This window comes from Procambarus clarkii, chromosome 64 (assembly GCF_040958095.1).
Source record: "Procambarus clarkii isolate CNS0578487 chromosome 64, FALCON_Pclarkii_2.0, whole genome shotgun sequence".
Lineage (NCBI taxonomy): Eukaryota > Metazoa > Arthropoda > Malacostraca > Decapoda > Cambaridae > Procambarus > Procambarus clarkii.
Window position 1 is genome coordinate 15,806,583 of NC_091213.1, and position 6,722 is coordinate 15,813,304.

A 6,722-nucleotide genomic window follows, 5' to 3' on the forward strand; every position below is an offset into this window, starting at 1 on the left:
GTGGGTTTCCAGGCTTGTGTGTCTTGACATTTCCATACGCATATCCAGGTTTATATTCCCCAATGATCTTTGGCAGGTGGAGTCCGGATTTCTTGGCGTTCACAGTTTCGATCAGTTTGTTGACCTTTGCTTTTAATTCGGCTGTAGTGTCCTTCGTTACCCTTTGGAACTTAGTTTGGTCAGAGAGTATGATGTTCATTTTCGCCAGATATTCGTCTTTTTTAAGAATGACATATATTGGCGACTTGTCAACTAAAAAAAACTTGTCACTGTAAAAAAGACGAATATCTGGCGAAAATGAACATCATACTCTCTGACCAAACTAAGTTCCAAAGGGTAACGAAGGACACTACAGCCGAATTAAAAGCAAAGGTCAACAAACTGATCGAAACTGTGAACGCCAAGAAATCCGGACTCCACCTGCCAAAGATCATTGGGGAATATAAACCTGGATATGCGTATGGAAATGTCAAGACACACAAGCCTGGAAACCCACTTCGGCCAATCATTAGCCAGATACCCACACCCAAGTACAGACTGGCGAAGCGACTCAACGGCCTGCTGACTCCTTATGTTCCCTGTGCCTTCAGCCTGAAGTCTCCAAAGGAATTTGTTGACTTACTGCGGGGCACACGGGCCACAGGGATAAGAGCCTCGTTGGACGTAGAATCGCTGTTTACCAACGTACCTGTGGACGAGACAATCGGAATGATAGCCGACAGAGTGTATCGTGATCCAGCCTGTACTCCTCTTGACATACCAGAAAATATTCTGAGGAAACTACTCCAAGCTTGTACTAAAGAGGCACCCTTCTTGAGCCCGGATGGGCACATGTATAAGCAAGTAGATGGGGTCGCCATGGGTTCTCCCCTAGGTGTCCTGTTTGCAAACTTCTACATGGGTACCATCGAGCAAAAAGTCTTAGTCGACATGAACTTGAAACCGGCCATATACTGCAGGTATGTTGACGACATTTTTACACAGGTACCTGATGTCAGACATCTGCAGGAGCTGAAGGAGGCGTTTGAGCAGAGTTCCGTGCTGCGTTTCACTTACGAGATGGAAAAGGATGGGCAGCTGCCCTTTCTAGATGTAACAGTCATGGAAAAGGGCGGAGGTTTCCACACTGCAGTCTACACTAAGGAAACAAACATAGGAATGTGCCTAAATGCCAACAGCGACTGCCCAGACAGGTACAAGAGGAGTGTTGTTAACGCATATGTCGACCGTGCTCTCAGCCACAGCTCAGAATGGAAGCAAGTCGATGAAGAACTCTGTAGGGTAAGGCAGGTCCTAGTCAATAACGGCTTCTCCAATGGTTTCGTCGAAGACATCATAAGAAGGAAAGTGAAAAGCCATGCAACCTCTGAAGAGACAACTAACACAACACCTATACCCCCTATTAGACTATTTTACAGGAACTTCTTTTCCACAGCTCATAAAACGGAGGAAAGGGTCCTGAAAGATATTGTTAATAGAAACGTTATCCCTACAGACAAAAATCAGAGGATACAACTGACGATTTACTATAAAACCAGAAAAACGGCCAGCCTACTCATGAGAAACTCTCCAGACACAAAACAGAACGCTTTAAAAGAGACTAACGTCGTCTATGCCTTCAAATGCCCTCTTGGGGACTGTAAGCTCCAAAAAACCCAGTATATAGGCAAGACAACAACATCTCTTTCTAGGCGTTTAACGATGCATAAGCAACAGGGCTCCATTAAGGAACATATAATCTCTTCCCACAACCAAACCATCGCCACAGAAATCCTAGTAAACAACACAGAAATCATCGATAGATACAGCGATAGCAGGCGGCTTGACGTTTGCGAGGCACTACACATCAAGAAGTCAACACCAGCAATCAACAGCCAATTATTGCACAACTATATTCTACCCACCTCAAGACTCCGCTCCAATATAGAAGCATCAAGAAATATGGACCAATAGGCTTTCTACAAACACTTCTATTCAATATCCATTGTTTCGTGTTCTGTCTTGTGTTGATGAAATTAATACCCTATTAATACCACTTCTTGTTCTGTCTTGTGTTGATGAAATTAATACCCTATTAATGCCACATCTTGTTCTGTCTTGTGTTAATGCCACATCACCCCTTCCACCTCACTCAAATGTAGATATAAAATCGGAGATGCGTAAGTTCTATTTAGTTGTGTATTTGTGAACTAAAGTCTTTGAAAATGTAATAAGTTTTACGAAACGCGCTCGTGTCGCGTCAGACTAGAAATAAAAATGAATTTTGGAGAATTGATTTTTGATTTACCTCCAACAGTGAAAAGAAATGTACGAAAGATTGAGAAAATTCGTGTTAGAATTATTTATCTTACTTTTTCGGTCATATTTAATAATATATGTCTACAGGAAAGACTGCTACCAAAATATACTAATATATATATATATATATATATATATATATATATATATATATATATATATATATATATATATATATATATATATATATATATATATATATATATATATATATATATATATATATATTGAGGTGAGGGAACAGTCTAGTGGGAATTAATATGTTTAGGAAATAGACTGAAATAAGACAGTATTAACTTTCTTATGTCCCGGTGAGGGGGTTGAGCAGGTGTGAGGGTATGAATCCTTAACGTTGTGTTAACTGGGCGTGATATTGTCTCGTAGCCCTCCATCTGCTGGCGCTGCCGCCCTTGTTGAAGAGGCGGGGGGTGCCCGCGAGTGACATTTGCTCTCCTTAGCTCAGTGTGGGATGGATGGGGTACCGACTCGATGACGTCTATCTGTTCCCTCCGTCGATTGAGATAAGGATTATAACCTGAAATGGAACACAATGATTATCGGCACGGGTGAATGGGGAAAATATGTTTATTATACATGTGTGTTTGCTTGGAAGTGGATGTAATACAGGTAAGAGAAGTATATTTATATATGATCCATATGTTTATGTGAAATTTCATTCTGACGATGTCCTCTTTGAGGGGCAGGTGAGCAGTAAGGACACTTCACTGTTTTGTAAACTGAAATTGAAAAAGAACATATTTAACTGTGTGGAATGTAATAGCCCGAATCAGTAAATATTCTCACACTATAAGAGAGAGATAATAGATTACACACGCGATATTTCACCTGTGGATGCTATAAAATTAACTGTGGAATATTAAATAAGGATAACACTCACGGTTATCGGTGTGTGTAGCGAATGAAGACTCGCAGTGAACTAACGGCGCGTTTGTGTGTGAGGGGAGGGAAACGATCCCGGTCAAATGAGAAGTGATTGATGGTAGTCAGGTGAGGACCGGCTGGCGGAAGTAAGAACAACGCCCCTCCTTAATGAATCCGCAGTGGTGGGAGAGGCCTGCTGGGGTGAACATCTCCCAGAGCCTCTGAAGACTTTGAAAAACGATTAAGGTTAATGGACCACATCCGCCCCTGTCAAAACACAAAACCGCAAACAGCTGTTCCCTCCTCATCTTAAGTCTCCTGCTCTCTCCTCTCCCTCGGGACCCTCTCAGGTTGAGGAGAAGCTCCCCTCACCCCTCCCCCCACCACATCAACATATGTTGGGACCCCTCTCACCTACACACAGCCTCTACATAGCAATACATGCTCTCATCTTTAATCAAAACTATTATCTAAACACAGGATTAAGTCTATGGCAAACACACATACATATTCATTTACTATTATCCACATATTATAACTCCTCATATTCCACATACACCACATAGCCCTATATACTCTCCTACCCCCACACAACATGACCCCCCCCCCCCCGCCTATCTTTCCTGACCGCATAACACAACACCGGACGCTCACACACGTCCAACACACGCCAAACTTCCGGGAAAATTCCCCCAAACCCTTTGCGACTAGACACCTGCGCTCCATCTGGACCAGCTGGCTCTATTAGAGTCACCTGGCCAGATGGATAATCCCTGGGGAGGATTATCTTGCCTTGTGGTTACTTCTTCTTTGCGAAGTTCCTAGTATCAACGTCCCCAGGGGGTCGGTCGCTGACCTGGCCTCCTGCGGTAAGTGGTCTATTCAATCAAGCTGTTGGATGCGGCTGTGATTTGTACACATGACAATATAAAAAGGTTAATAATCATCATTGAGTTTCTTAACATTAATAGCCCAACTTGTTTTTAAAGTAGCCCAAAAAGTCGCAAGTAGCGAAATTAAAAATTTGGGAGCGCGGGGGCTCTGAAAAGTAGCCCAATTCGCTACTTGTAGCCCAATCTGGCATCCCTGGCCCAGAGCCCAGCTGCCGGAGGTGAGGGGGGGCGACACGGTATACAAATTCCATGAGTCAACAGACCCTCAACTTTCAAATCTCTCTAGCTCATTTACAGACATAACTCACTCATGAACTTCTAATTTAATAGACAGCAAAGTAAACATTATAAGACACAATCTTACATAATGATACATAATAAGAATTCAAGACATTAAAGAATTTATCATGATATAAAAATATGTACACAAAGATTTCGTATTGGTAAGACATGGTAACGCTGGCGCGAGTCGGTACATCAAAGGGGGGGGGGGAGAGTGGAGGGGGGGGGGGAGAGTGGAGGGGGGGGGGTTAAGGGAGGATTCAAAAACGTCGGCCAACCGTTAATACATATGTATACGAGAATACAAAATAAGGTAGATATATACAACATGTGTATCAAAAGATTGTGTAGGTGGTATACATTTCACAGTGCCATAATCTCAGTAAATATCATGACAAGAGGACAATGCAAGGAACAACACTGAAATGGAAATTACACAATGTACATATGAATAATACATCCAAGACCTAAATGTATACATTCTCCATCGTGGTTCACATAAAATTACCTATACAGCATTTATGTAGTATTACATACAATAAGCATGCAAGGATGTTTTTCAAGCAAACATGACATTAGGGTACTCCTGTACACTTGACATCTAATATATATCCACAATTACATGGCATTCATCTTTGATACAGAATTATCATAGGCTTGGTTATGTATGTCATACATTGACAATGCACAAATTAAGAATAATATACTGTCACATAAGATTATATCATAATTACAATATTCGTGATATGAATATTGATATCAGCCAAGATATCTGTGAGAGTTTGTTTGAGAATTTGTGGAATAAATTGAAATTGGTATAAGGAATTTTAGCTCTGAAAATTTCTAAGAATTTTCTTTATTCTTTAACCTTTATTCCTGTCGTCATATATTCAATTAGGTCGCCTGAGGAAGGACTTGCTTAGCTAACACACCAGAGTAATAAGCAGCTCATTCCTCACTTTGGGACCATGTATGAACAATTGACTAGGCGCGAGCAAACGCCGAGACCCCAATGAAAATTGAAATCCCCTCTCTTAGGCCGCCGACCTTCGCCAATCGCCGAAGCGAATCTAACGAGTAGGTCACGGGCTCTCACAACAATAATTTATTGTTGTGTGGTGCCGTATATTTGATCCAAAGCTCAGAATTAGTCTCAATTTTATTAGTCGAGTGTGAAGAACATTTGCATAACAATAATAATGTGTGGGGGTGTAACGAAAAGACAGTGTTAACCATAACAACTTAGTTTATTCAATAAAGTACTAACTACTACAACAAAACAAAAGAAATGTCAATGACGTTACTCGAAATCCTTCCTGTGACACTATCAATGACAGCTAGACACCAGCCCCTCGGACTGCATAATGAACTAACTCGAACATAAGCGTGACCACAGAGGAATCAACAAGAAACAAGAACTAACAGATCTATAATCACAATTACAACAAATGACACAGTAGGTTCTGAAACACGTCTCCAGTAACCTCCTAACTGTTCTACGCCTCAGAGCAGTCTACACCTGCAATGGCGGTTGCAATGCAATCAAATCAGTAGTCTTTCAATGACAACAATAACTAATAGGTTCACTGGCAACTCCAGCACCCTTCCTCAAATTAATCCTTACGTTAACACTCCGTCCCACGGACGATCAACAATCAATAACAATTGATTTACGTTAATAACACAATAACATTTACGTTAAATTAACAGCTCTTACAACTGTCACTAGTAACGCGGAAATTACACAACACTCTACCCGTCGAGCATTCAGTGAGAAAATCCCATTAATCCCTGTACTTCCAGACAGCTGATTAATCTCTTTACTAGTTACGTTAATTTACGTTAATCGGTTACTAATCACTCAGCGATGGTAAACTCTGATTTACAAAGTCCAAAGTGCTAAGAGAACGGTAATCACTCGTGATTACCTTTAGAGTAATTAATTACTATCCTCAAGATCAATAATTAAACAATTAAAATACGCAACCTTTCACACTGGCTCAGCAATTTACATTAAGGTATGAATTCCGTCTGAGCCTTCCATACTCAGACCAATTCAGGTGGCTAATAACAGTAATTAGCACCACGTTTACGTTATTCTAAAATGACGTTACTCTTCCCACGAGTCAATCAAGTGCCGGTACTTCCGGGCAGATAACGACGTTACGTTAATGGAACTATGTAGCCTTCGTGTGAGTCGATCAAACAAGGATCGAGGTTAATTACTTTGACTTCCTGAAACACGTCAATTACCCGGCCCACTGACCGTTAATTACGACAGACAATACTCTAATTCTTATCTGGCTGATGGCTAGGCTCCTCGAGACTACCGTAGCTGCTTGCAGGAAAGTAAATTAACCCAAACGT